Source organism: Rhinopithecus bieti, unplaced genomic scaffold, assembly GCF_001698545.2.
Source record: "Rhinopithecus bieti isolate Rb0 unplaced genomic scaffold, ASM169854v2 scaffold_47952, whole genome shotgun sequence".
NCBI lineage: Eukaryota > Metazoa > Chordata > Mammalia > Primates > Cercopithecidae > Rhinopithecus > Rhinopithecus bieti.
The window spans coordinates 1,321,852-1,336,395 of record NW_016820098.1 but is presented as its reverse complement, the minus strand read 5'-3'; the positions used below and the strand labels follow the sequence as shown (position 1 = coordinate 1,336,395).

The 14,544-nt window shown below is 39.8% G+C and overlaps 1 protein-coding gene across 2 annotated transcripts in view; it reads right to left on the bottom strand.

Moving 5' to 3' along the window:
- The window catches only part of NCALD (neurocalcin delta), a 476,133-nt gene that overhangs the window by 380,165 nt on the left and 81,424 nt on the right, over positions 1 to 14,544 (bottom strand). The window lies entirely within an intron of this gene.

The window sequence follows — 14,544 nt, the reverse complement described above, 5'->3', positions numbered from 1 at the left end:
AAAAAGATTAATATATTTTGATCGAGAAGTTTTATTTCCTGTAATGTAACTAAAAGAAAAAAATTTTAATCAGCACACAAAAAAGCATGTGTACGGGTTTTATAATCTGTAATAATAAAAATTGGGAACACCTAAATATCAAACAATGGATAAGTTAAATAAATTACAGCTCCCTCAGAAGATGGACTTGTACATAACCATTAACAAAAGCAAGCAGTTATATGGCAATGTTAAAAGGGAGGCTCTATTTTAAACAATTTATAAATATATTAACTCATTTAATCTTTACTATAATTATATGAGATAAGTACTATTATTGTCCCTATTTTACAGAGATAAAAGAAAGGCATAGAAAGTTAAGTAACTTGCCCAAGGCCATGAAATCAAATAGTGTTAAGCCAGTATTCATTCAAATTCAGGCAATCTGGGCCCAGATTCCATGCTCTTAACCAACATACAATTATACTATAGAAGAATATTTAAGAACATGTTAAAAATCTCAAAATATACCTGTAAAATGTTTTTAAATGAAGCTACCAAATTGTAGTTTGTAGATATTGTATACATTTGGTGTGTGTATAGATAGATGTAATACATATATCATACATGTATTATGTATGTCAAACTAACAGGAGCTATCTCCTAGAGATATAAATATAAATAGCAGGAGCTATATCTAGGTGTTGAGATTAAGGGCATTTTTACTTTCTCCTTTCTTCTAATTTTCCAATGTTATTTTTTACAACTAACATATATTACACTTGCAATAACAAATACACAAATGTTCTTGGTACCAACTCAAGTATTCCTGATAAGTCACTGCCTTCAGCCTAGAACTTGAGAGGACCCAGTTCTCAGCATGACCATCTGGGAACACACTGAAGCACTTCATTTTGGTATACCTCCTTTATTACCATGAGATGTTGGGTTTGCTTTCATGAAGAAAACAAAAGAGTAAACAATCCTGGACCTGAACTGATAGCACTTTATAAATAAAAACATTTCACATCAATAAAAGATTTTTATTATTTCAATATCAGAGGTTTCAAAGAGCCCACCATGTATCCAAATAAGGTGTCTTTACTTCTCCCCTTTCACTCATAAGTCATCTCAATTTATCAGTTTACAGGAATTTAAGCTTCACACACAAAATTCCAGTCTGGGAAGAAGAGTGCTGCTTATCACAGGGCCTTATGCCACGTGACTCATTGGGATTTCCAGACAGCCTTTGCCTTACTGTACCAAATTGACCCTGGAGCTCCTAATGGTAATTCCCAACTGAATTGATTTTGAGATTTACATTGCCCCTGGGAAAAGAACAAGTGAGATGTGACAGAAATTAAACCAGCACCTTCCCACACAGACTCTGCCCACGCCACAAGGAAAGAAAACAATTGCTGATGGGTCGGCAAGGCAGAGGCAATAATTATATTCTCTCAAAGAACAATCCCTGCTCCGGATAAGACATGTTCATCACACAATGCTCTGCATGGGGCTTGCGGAGTCTATGAGAAACACAGTGAGCCTGTAAGCCAGCAAGGATGCTGCATCAACCTTCATCAGGATCAAGTCCAGGAACCACTTTGGCAATTTACACCACCTGGCATTTGGTGGCCTTGATTATTCCCATAGCAGCAAAGCCCCTAGAAGCCCTAAGTGGCAGGGCTCCAGTTTCTACAGCATTCACCAGAATAGCACATGAATACATTTCAGTGGCACATCCATATTCATTAGTAAACCATTCCACAATTTTCCCACAACTCACTTTAGCCATGTGGCTGAAACCCCCAGGAGCTTCAAAACCACAATGATCACAGTGGGCAGAATTGGGCCCTCCAGGGTACACATCTTATATCATCCCTTCCCCTTGAGTGTGGGTGGACTCTGTAAGAATGATAGGATGGTCACTTCCTCAATTAGGTTAAATTATACAGCAAATGGTGATGATCTAGTCACTCCATACTAGCCAACTAGAGAGGGATCAGAAGTCAGAGAGACATACTCCTGCTGTCCTTGAAAAAAGCAAACATCTGTATTGCAACCTGCCTATGGGGGCTACTTGGCAAGGAATCACAGGAGCCCTCTAAAAGCTAAGCAAGGACCCCAGCCAACAGTGAGCAAGAAAACAGGGACTTCAGGCCTACAACTGCAAGGAAATGAATTCTGCCAACGCAAAGAAGAACCTGAGCCTTGATGAGAATTCACAGGCCCTGCTACCTCCTTGATTTCGGCCTGGTGAGACTCTCAGTAGAGGAACTAGTTAGCCTGTGCTAGGTCCTCTGTACCCGGACTCCTGACTCTGGGACCTCTGAGATAATAAATGTATGTTGTTTAAGCCAAAGCCCCTAAATTGTGGTAATTTTCTTACACAGCAATAGAAAAGGAATATAATGATGATTGTTAGAATATGGGTTGCTGATGTTCCTTATCACATTTGCACTATCTTCAGAAAAGAAATAACACAGTTTAGAGGGAAGACATTTGTATCTATAACATTCACCCCAAGGAGTCTAAAAGAGAGCAATCACTGACATTTGTCTCATAGTTTGGAGTTTATTTAACTTTTATATACAATCTCATTTGAATTTTACATCATTAATATGATAGAGCTTGGGAAGTAGTGAATAGGAACTAAGATTCAGGAGTCAGACTGCCTGGGACTGGCTCCCTATTCTGCCACTTACTAGATGAGCTCAGTCCAGTTCCTGGACCTCTCTGTGCCTCAGTTTACTCACCTGTAAAACAGGTGCTATGATTGGAATGTTCATCCCCTCTAAACCTCATGTCAAAATGAAATCCCTAGCGTGGTGATGTTCAGAGTTGGGGCCTAGTGGGAAGTGTTTGGAAAGTGGGTAGATCCCTCATGAATAGGTTAATGCTCCTCCTCAGGTTGAGTTCTTACTCAATTCCCACATGAGCGGCAACCTACCCACCCCCAAACACTTCCTCTTCCCACGTGTGATATCTGTACATGGCTGATCCCCTTCACTTTCCACCATGAGTCTAAACAGCCTGAGACTCTCTCCAGATGCCCAATCTTGAACTTCCCAGCCATCAGAATGGTGAGTCAAATAAACCATTTTTCTCAGGTATCCCTTTACAGCACACAAAAGGAACTAAGACAACAGGGATGCAATAACATATACTTCCTAGGGGTTTGTGAGCATTGAATGAGTTTACATAAAGACTAGCTTATAGTAAGGACTGGATACACATTTATTGCTATTTTTATCAATTACATTATCTAAACAGACTAGCAAAGCAAAATTGGCTTTGTTCACTTCTTATTGTAACATGCTACTACAATTGAAATCTAAGGTTTGAGACCAGCCTGGCCAACATGGTGAAACCCCATCTCTACTAAAAACACAAAAAACAGCCAAGCATGATGGTGCATGCCTGTAATCCCAGCTACTTGGAAGGCTGAGGCAGAAGAAGCACTTGAAACCGGGAAGTGAAGGTTGCTGTGAGCCAAGATCACACCACGGCACTCCAGCCTGGGTGACAGAGTGAGACTCCGTCTCAAATTAAAAAAAAAGACAGACAGAAAGGAAGGAAGGAAGGAAGGAAGGAAGGAAGGAAGGAAGGAAGGAAGGAAGGAAGGAAGGAAGGAAGGAAGCTAAGGTTTCAACAGATACTGCAATAAAGAGTTTGTGTATCAACCTAGAGAAAGGTAACCTGTAGCTGGGGAAGAACGCCCACCCAGCCTGTAGCTGTTATCCTGATTAGAATGGGGGCAAACAGGCAAGAATGAATGAGCTTGCTGCATACTCCAGAAAGGATCCCGGCCTGAGCAGGAGTATGGTTGCTTCCTTTTGTCCAACAGGATTCTGGATTTGAGATGAGGACAGAGACCCAAGTGGGTTCCTACCACTACGATCAGCATTACATAGCCTCCATCCCAGTCTAGAGCACAAACAGGCATCCGTCTTCAGAACAGAGCCAGACTTGTAACATGACACTTTCCAGTCAAAGATTACACCACCAAGCCAATGGGAAGCTCCCTATGACAGGGCTGCTGTGGTCTGAAGGAGGAGTTTAGGTTTCTGGGCGCTGATGTCGTTATACCCTGTAAAAGTTTAAGGGGTGGTTACAGGCATATTTTCCCAGGGTAGTTTTCTGTCCCATTAAACTACCATGGGCCAAAAGACCTTCTCAGTCATCTCTCACCTATTCTGCTAATTTCTCAATTCAGGTTTTAAAGAACAACTCTTATTGGTAGGCGAAAAAAGCATATATGAGTAAATATCTACTTATCTCCTTTCTTTTATTATCTGCACTCTTTTGTCTCTATTCTTCACCTTTGCAGCCTTTGTGCCACATAGTGACACACACCCAATGTCTCCTTTCTATCTTGTCAAGTATTTCCAGAAGTCACTCCTCCTCAACAACAACAAATCATTGATAAAAGGAAAGTTACAACTAAAAACACTCGACCTTATCTCCCAATAACTCAAAGGCATGTTGGTTTGTTTCAGAGAGTTTACCTTAATTCACACTGGAAGATGTACTAGAAGATCCAAGAAGTAAAGCCCAAATGCCTGCAGGATGTGTACAGTTAGCATGCAGGAATTGCGGGATCTAAGGTGAACCAGAGGACCTGAGATGACCTGCCTTTTAAAACTCTGTGCAGACCTAACAGAATGGCCCAACACAACCCCCACAGTGAACCACAGATGACTGGGGCCACTCACTTGTAATGACCAAAGGCCTAGAGAGTAGGAGGCTCTTTCAAAGCCAGTTTGATACAGGGAATGCAGACACTGAAGAAAGGCAGGAGGAGCTAAAGAGAAAGTCAAAGCAATCAGAACTGCTTTCTGAAAATTGCCATCCTAGTTGATTTTTGAGCTCAGAATTCTCCACTTGGCCTGTTCCAGTCCAAAAGGGAAGCTGGAAACCACACAGGCAGTCTGAATGCAAAGGCAACAATCAAGAGGAAATGCCTCAGCCGCTAGCACTCAATTAATGATCTTGGATATTTTGATCAAAGAAAAATGTTTTCTCTTTTTAACCAAAAAAGTCAAATCACCTACTATTATAGGATGGATTTTAAACCATTTGGCGGCAAGCTCTACCCATCAGAGCATTACCTATTGGGTAGACGGTTTTTAAAATAGGCTTTTCCCCAAGGAAGAATTCCCTGCTAAAATCCCTTGAGAGCAAATGTTGCCCTAGCAAAGCTTGGTCTAGGCCTAACAGTACACACAGTCCTCAAAGAGTTTGGTGTACTTGTTATTTGTATAACAGGATGCCAAAATGGGAAATTTTTATATCTCAGTTTGGAGATTAATAGACTCCAAGGCAGAATTTCAAAGTTAATGAACAAGAGCCAGTTAGAAGACAGAGATCTCGGCCGGGCGCGGTGGCTCAAGCCTGTAATCCCAGCACTTTGGGAGGCCGAGGCGGGCGGATCACGAGGTCAGGAGATCGAGACCATCCTGGCTAACACTGTGAAACCCCGTCTCTACTAAAAAATACAAAAAACTAGCCGGGCGAGGTGGCGGGCGCCTGTAGTCCCAGCTACTGGGAGGCTGAGGCAGGAGAATGGCGGTAACCCCGGGAGGCGGAGCTTGCAGTGAGCTGAGATCCGGCCACTGCACTCCAGCCCGGGCGACAGAGCGAGACTCCATCTCAAAAAAAAAAAAAAAGAAGACAGAGATCTCTCACCCACAACAAGAATATCAAAGTCGGAGACAAGAGAAAATCTACTGAGAAAAGAATTTGTGAGAAGGATTTCTTTGGAGAGAGCTGTACTTTAACCCTTGGGAAAGGGTTAGAGAGAGTCTATTCTCACTTCAAGCCTGGAGAAGGGGAATTCAATGGGACCACTCAGAGAGCTTCACATGGGGCTCCTACAATTTGGAAGACTTGGTGGATGCAGATCCTAAAGCAGGTGATACCCTGCGCCTGCTGACATGAGCTCAAGGAGAGGTAGCTGTGTTGGTATCCAAGTTTCTGAGTGCAGAGGATGCCTAGATGTGTCCTACAGACCAGAAGTGAGCCACTCATGAGAGAGTTGGTGTGAGGTCACATTAGATTATGTCTTGTCGGGTCTCCTGGACATTTTATGAGACCCCAACTAATGAAAGCTGGAGGTGACTACCAACCAGACTCCTTGAAGTGAAGAAGGAATCAGTGAAGAGCCAGAGGAGAGAGGGCATGTTATCCGCATCACAGAAGCTAGAGATGAAAACCCAGTGATCAGGGTGGCAAAGGGTAAGGGCAGAAAGCAGGGGGGTTGGGAGATGTTAGGGGGTGGGTAGTCTCTGAAAATCCACAGAAACATCCAGAAGGAAAATGTTAGCCTTACATGCACCTGCCAGGCCCCAGAGAGTTCAAGGCTATCTAAAAACAGTGACACCAAGTCAAAACTTCTGGCTCCTCTTATCTTTCCATTCCAATGTGGAAGAGCCAGATGCAGTCCAGTTGTGTAGGTAAAAGGAAGAGGAGAACATGAAGAAAGTAGCCAACATACCACTCCAACCAAAACAGCTGAAGATAAATTGAGATTTATCTTCAATCTGCTCTGTCAATGCATTAAGACCAAAGTATAACCTCACCTCTCACACAAGGAGGTCATTTGGTCACATGGGCTTATTCATCTTTGAACTTCACCTAATGGTTAAGAGCAGTTAACTGTATTTCCCAATTCATGTAGGGCTCATGTGTGTTCTTCACCCATTTCCATTTGAGGATGATAATTTATTAAAGTTTAAGCTTTGGAAACTCTTCTTTAGCACGAAAGAGATCTGAGTTTTAAAATTTGTTTAGCTTTTGTTTTGTTTCGTTTTGATGTTCTTCCTGCTGCCTTCTGTAATTGTTTCCATAGAGTTGATGGCTATCCTGCCCTTAACACAGCAAGCATCTGTATTCTTGACTAAACATTAACAGACTAACATTAATAGGTTGAAAATCTGGATGCAAGCAAAATGCTGTAAAATAAAGGCTGTGGATTTGGGGGCATGGAGAAGGAAAGGTCAAAAGAATTCAGACTATTAAGGAGTGAACTAGAATGGGACTTGAAGTATAAAAGGTAAAATGTTAGGCGGTTAGTTAGGAGCTGTTCATCTCCATTACAGACAGGAAATGAAAAGAAGAGGAAGAAGAGGAAGAATAAGAAAAAGAAGAAGAAGAAGAAGGAGGAGGAGGAGGGGAAGGAGGAGGAGGAGGAGGAGAAAAAGGAAAGAGAGGGAAGGAAGAGGGGAAGGGAGGAGGGGCGGGGTTATGGCAGGGGGAGGGGGTTGGGGAGACAATCCTTTATCCCTTGCGTCCCGTGGCTTTAGCAACAGCAGCAAGCCAGCCAGCATTAGCCTGCTATGTAGTTGCCTATGAAGTCAGGCTGGTGTTAGGGCTTGGAAAGAAGAAAATTCCACCACTGCTCATGTTTCTTTGGCTTCCTCCCCTACTGAAGTAAAGGTCAAGCCAGACAAGAAGATAGCCTAAGTCCTGGGACAAGGACTCTGGTTACATTCTTACTAGGAAGAAAAATAATTTGAGCATTTGTTCAAAGACTCTAGTTTGCCTCAAATTCTTGAAATTCAAATGGTATCAGAACTCTGAGCACCAACACATGAAATTTTAACATATGTTCACTTACTTTCAGCCAGTGATGACCTTCATTTTAAGCAGAATATGTTAAAACAACACTTGAAACATTACTACATGGATTATTTTTAAAAAGTTCTTTTTTGAGAATTTAAGTCTGATAAAGACTGGAAGAAACAGAAGAGGAATTCGGAAAGATAATTGGAGCTGCTGTAAAGTTATTATTTATGAATAAGCAAATAAAAATAGTTAATCCTTGCTAGGGAATGTGAGGACACACCGAAATGGGTTTAGGAAGAGAGGCACATTTGGGAAACTGCTTCTCTGGGCTGAGGGAAACCTTAGCATAACTTCTACAGGCATGAGAAGGGTGAGGCCATATTTCATTCCACAAATGGAGTAAGCAGGCAAGAAGAGAGATGGTATGACACTATTGAGTGGACATTTCTGCAAGCTAGGAAGCACTTCCTTGGAGAGTCAGAAGGGACTCAGAGAGGTGTCCAAAGACTTGGGGGGGAAACTTGAAGAACTCCTTTAACATTTCGGGATGATCTTGTTTGTGCCACAGTTAAGAGCATATAGCTAAGAGCATAGCTCAGGAGCAGGTCTACATGGGATGAATTCCATGGTAGCTGTGTGCACTTGGGCAAGTTACTGGTCCTCTCCAGACTTCAGTTCAGACACCAGTAGAACAGGGATGCTAGCAGGACCACTAGGTGGAGTCCTGTGAGGATTCAATGCATTAGTACATGGGAAGTGCACAGTAGGTGCATTTAAGTGCACTAGCCCCTGACTGGACAACAGCTCTACAAAAAAAGAATAATGGAAATCAAGAAGAAAATCAAGACTAAAAAAGTTAGCAACTGTTCAACATCACACTCAAACCTCAATGTCTATTTCTAAACCCAGGGCTTTCTACAGTAATGCACCGCTGCCATAAGACCAGGGGCCCATAACTAGAAGGAATCAAGTTTAGTTTCATTTCTTCTTGCCATGCTCTATGACAGTGTCAGTAAGGAGTGATCAAGCAGTTGAGTTCTACAGGGTCTTAAAGTATAACTAGTCCATTAACCCTAGAGGCAGAGTCAGTTCAAATCACATCTCAACTTCTACCGGCTGTGTGACCTTGGGAACTGCACTTTAACCTCACTGAAATGCACATAGCTCACAAATAGACTGGGAATGTTATGCACCTACCATACCGGCTGCTTATGAAAATGAAATTAGAAAACCGTTACATATTATTCTTTATTATATAACTGAATTATATAAAGCATTTTCCAAATAAAAAAATAATTTGTGTTTAAAAAAAGAAAAAGTACTGGTTTATGGTAAACAGTCAAACTGTAGCTGTTTTTGTCATCATCGTCATTATCATCACCAACACAGAGTTCAACTAACCAACTGGTACTCGAATTTCCTCTACATCAGTCGCTTTTAAACATTTTTTTACCACAATCCATGGAGAATAAAAAAATTCATTGTGACTCTGTATGCCCATACATATATATTTAAAGCAGACATTTTATAACAATATTTTCCCTTGATACATGCAATATATTTTCCATTCTATTCACTCCATTTCATTTTTTAAATGTTGATCATGACCCACTAAACTGATTCCATAATCACTAATTGGTTACCACCCATCATTTAAACAATGCCATGTTGCATCGTTTCTGCCAACCATTTCTAAAATCTCAAAGACAAAGTTCACCAATGTTTATTGAGCCCATAACGCGGTAATCACTGAACTAGAATCTAAATGTTAAGATAACTTTCTAATTAGATAATATATTCCCCAAAATAATTCAGCATGTGATAAAAATTATTCCACGTACATTGTAAATAAGCACCAGTTGTTCATTTTGCTTTTACAGATCACAGTTTACTGTTCACCAGTTACATTAACATAATTCATTGTTGGCTGGATGTGCCCTGAAATTGCACCAAATATCTATAAACTCCCCTTCACCAGTTGAGAGCAATATATAATAAACTCTCCCAGGTCCTTGGGCTAATGCTTGGTCCCCAATAAATGCTCAATAAATGGCACCTTTTATTGTAATTTTCTTTCACCAGGATCATTAGCATGTTCTATTATAAATGCTCTAGGTCTGTAGTAATAAAGTAGCTGCAGGGCTCATGTGACTATTTAAATTTAAATTAATTCAGATAAAACAAAGCTGAAATTTCAGTTTCTCAGTTGCTTTAGCCACATTTCAAGGGCTCAATACCACACACGGCTAGTGGCTACCGTACCAGGCCAGTGCATCTAGGGGTCCCAGGGTCCCCCTAGATAAAACCTCAGCCTGTTGCCAAGATGATGCCAGGTTTTCCATTCCTTTACTGTATCTCACAATTCCATACATGTTTAAGCTTCTCTGGCAGAATCAGACATTCATGCTCATGTATGTACTCTCCATGCATATTCTTAGACAACTTTTACAAATTGGAAAAACAATAGCAATGCATTGTAACTTTCTTTCACCCAATTAATTTTACCAGCTAAACATCTAATCTTCTAGTCATTTTTTATTATTATAGGTTTATCTTAATTCATCTCACAATTAGTATTTTTATTTTTATTTTTTAGATGGGGTCTCACTCTGTCACCCAGGCTGAAGTGCAGTGGTGAGATCTCAGCTTACTGCAACCTCCGCCTCCCAGGCTCAAGTGATCCTCCTGCCTCAGTCTCTCAAGTAGCTGGGACTACAGGTGTGCTCCACCATGCCCAGCTAATTTTTGTATTTTTTGTAGAGATGGGGTTTGCCATCCAACTCAAGCAATCTGCCCATCTCAGCCTCCCAAAGTACTGGGATTACAGGCGTGAGCCACCATGCCTGGCTCACAATGAGATTTTTTTCCTTTTTTTTTTTTAACTTTTATTTTAGGTTCGGGGGGTACATATGAAGGTTTGTTACATAGTTGTTACAAAGGTAAACTCATGTCCTGAGGGTTTGTTATACACATTATTTCATCACCCAGGTGTTAAGCCCAGTACCCAACAGTTAACTTTTCTGCTCCTCTCCCTCCTCCCATCTTCCACCCTCAAATAGAATCCAGTGTCTGCTGTTTCCTTCTTTGTGTTCATAGGTTCTGATCTTTTAGCTTCCACTTATAAGTGAGAACATGTAGTACTTGGTTTTCTGTTCCTGCATTAGTTTGCTAAGAATAATAGTAGCACTGGTGTTCCTGCGAAAGACATGATCTCATTCTTTTTTATGGCTGCATAGTATTCCATGGTGTATATGTACTGCATTTTCTTTATCCAATCTGTCATTGATGGGCATTTAGGTTGATTTCATCTTCATTGCAGCACTATTCATAATAGCACAATAAGTATTTTTAAATGTTATAGAGGTGATATCTGACATGATATTAGTTCATTAATTAGCTGATATTTGAAAGACACTCTTGGCTTATGAATTTCCAATGCCGCTGATATACTCTAGAGCAGCACTGTCCATGAAAGTTTCCTGTGATGATGAAAGGGTTCTATGTTTTCACTGCCTGGTATGGTAGCCACTAGCCATGTGTGGTATTGAGCCCTTGAAATGTGGCTAAAGCAACTGAGAAACTGAAATTTCAGCTTTGTTTTATCCTAATTAATTTAAATTTAAATAGTCACATGGGCCCTGCAGCTACCTTATTACTGCAGACCTAGAGCATTTATAATAGAACATGCTAACGATCCTGGTGAAAGAAAATTACAATAAAAGGTGTCATTTATTGAGCATTTATTAGGGATCAAGCATTATCCCAAGCCTTTTTTACATACTTTATGTAATTTACTTCTTCTGACAATCTTACCCAGTAGGTACTATTATTATTCTTCCCATTTTTTTCAGGAAAAAATCTGTAATACAGGACCCCTCCAGTTCTAAAACCAAATGTCTCTGTGATTTAAATAAAAGGGTTGAGATCAAGAGGTTTGGAGAATCTCTGCCCACTTGAGGATATACTATTTTTACATTTACTTAAGATTTATTCTTACCAGCTTTTGAGAGGGTTCGAAGGGGCTCATAGACTAGATTGTGCTTAAGACATTTAAGGATCATAAAGAATAGAGATCACTTAGGGAAAAAAATGATAGAAGAAAGGTCTCTAAGCACCAAATTTCTGAGTTAGAAGATTGATTAAAGCTTTCCACCTAAGGCAAAAAATAAAAATATAATTAATTAACTAAAGACTAAAAAGATTGGGGCTTTAAGTTATACACAGCATCTGTTGTTATTTATTTCTTGACCAAGAAATCAATCAAATTGGTGTGCAGGCTTCACCAAAAATACAGGATTGCTCAAGTAATTCCTGTCTCTCTCTTCCTCCATAAAAGCAGGCAATATTGCAGGAAAATATAACTCAGTAAAGGCAATTCTCTGAGAAGTTCTATTAGCCCAAGACTCACCTTTTGATAGCATATTAGTGTCCCTTTGTTCATCCAGCACTAACTCAGATGTGGCTCCCCTGACGGGTCCCTGGGGAATGGTCTCTTGTGTGTACTGTTGCTGCTGACCACTCAGAGACTCTTTCTCTGGACTGGAAGGGGGGTTCACAGCCTTCTTCACCAGCAGAACAGGAGAAGAGTAAATAACACAAGTGGCCACTTGGCTACGAGCAGACTGTTTCAGACAACATGGTAAATATCTATAGGGGAGAACTGCATGTTTTCATTTACCTGCAGTTGAGCTGAATTGCTGTGTATACATGACATGGGTATGTGTGTGTGTCAGAGGTTTCATTAAATGTTTTAATTTGTTTGTGGGTTTTGCCTCCTTATGTACTTTCTTCTATTTGAAGAAGAGAAATAAGTGCCAAAAAATACATGCACACACTTCTACTTCGAAACAATGACTTCTATGGGGACTTTGTAAGGAGAGGTGCCTTGTTTTCACCAGCTCAAACAGAACTAAAGACTTAGTTGCCTCTTACCCTTTAGTACACAGCTGCCTCTAACTCAACTTTTCCTTACTACTTTCCTTAAACTGGTGGTGGTGGAAGAGTTAGGATAAGGAGTGCAAAGCCTGTAACAACCTTAATGCTCCTCCAATTCCACTGGAAGAGAAAAGTAAAAGTTTATCATTTGTCTGCTTATTATATGTGAGGCACTTTATGTATCTTAATTTAAACCTCACAGATCTATTAATGGTAGGTTTGGCCTTTTCCTCCGTTTTAGAGATGAAAAACACGGAGGTAAATCACTCAGGATCCCACAGCCAGTAGCTATACCCATAGTTCTGCATCTGCAGTTTCAACTAACATCTGGAAAAAAAAAAAAACAGGCTTAAGGGACATGAAATCCGAGGATGCAGAGTGAAAGAGGCAACTTTCCACATGCACAGATTCCAAAGGGTCAACCACATGGATCCAATCCCTCATGGATACCGAGGGACAATGGCATGCATTTAAGTTTCCTCTATGTCTTTTCATGGTTTGATAGCTCACTTCCTTTTATCGCTGAAAAAAATATTCCATTGTATGATGTATCATCGATTATTCATTCATCTACTGAAGGACATCTTGGTTGCTTCCAAGTTTTGGCAGGTATAAGCAAAGTTGCTGTAAACATTCACGAGCAGGTATTTTAATATACTTCAGTTTTCGATTCATTTGGGCAAATACCAAGAAATATAATCGCTAGATTAACTGGTTTGAGTATATTTAGTTTTGTAAGAAACAAGCATCCTGTCTTCCAAAGTGGCTGTACTATTTTGCATTCCCACCAGAAATGAATGAGAGTTCATGTTGTTCCACATCCTCACCAGCATTTGGTTGGTGTCCGCGTACTGAATTGTAGATGTGTAGTGGTATCTCATTGCTGCTTTAATCTACAGTCCCTAATGAGAGATTATGCTAACCATCTTTCCATGGTTGCCATCTGTATATCTTCTTTGGTGAGGTATCTTTTCAGACCTTTTGCCCATTTTTTGAAAATTGAGCTGTTTTCTTATCGTTGAGTTCTAAAAATTCTTTGTAGATTTTGGATATGAGTCCTTGATCAAATAAGTGTTTTTCAAAGATTTCTCCAAGTCTATAACTTGTCTTTTCATTCTCTTAATAATCTCGTTTTTGAGTAAAACAATCAGGACATAGTCATATATTTATTCTGGAATATTTTAAATGAACAGAGTTAATGTTATGTAATTGATACTGCAAGGTGAAATACTAAAAAGTGAAATAACTACCCATTATGCAATTTTTTATTGATTCTATGTATTAAATAGTGATATTACTTCAATAACATATTATAGGACCTCTCAGGGGAAGACAGAAATGCAGCACTTCCAATTTTTTTAGGGTCTCATTTTATTAAAAACACTAAAAGATGACAAAATTATACTACATTTATATTTTTAATATAGTATATACTTTATATATCATACATTATATGTTTGCATATATAATATATTCTATCAATTGTTTGTATATATAGCATATACTACATATTTTTATAAATATAATTTTATATATGCTATATATACCAAAATATATAGTATATGCTATATATACAACATATATATAAAGTAATTTTTATATAAAATCACCCAAAAAATGTCACACGTGTTTATATACTCTCATTTGGAAGAAATGTCCAAAGCCTGAATGTGAGGTCCAAGCCAACTCTCTCTGCCCTGTCTCTCAACCCCCAAAAGTGTCCTTTCTTCCTAGTCTTGTTTTGACCTGCTTGTAAATTTTAGTTAGCCTCATTGATTTTCTGGAGCCAGGTGCTAGGTTTGGATCCTGTCTCTACTCCTAGGACCAGTGTGACCCTAAGCAAGTTGTTTAACCTCTTAGTGCCTGAAGTTCTATTTACAAAATGCAGCTAGTAACTCCCACCTGGAGTGCCATGGTGAGGATCAATGAGCTAATGTGTGGAAAGGACATGGACAGGTCTCAGTACATGGTACTTATGAGAGCTCAGTATGGCTGGACCACAGTAGCCTTTGCACTCCCCAAAGCAATTCTCACAGTTTCTAATCTTGTCAATTTACCTAGTCA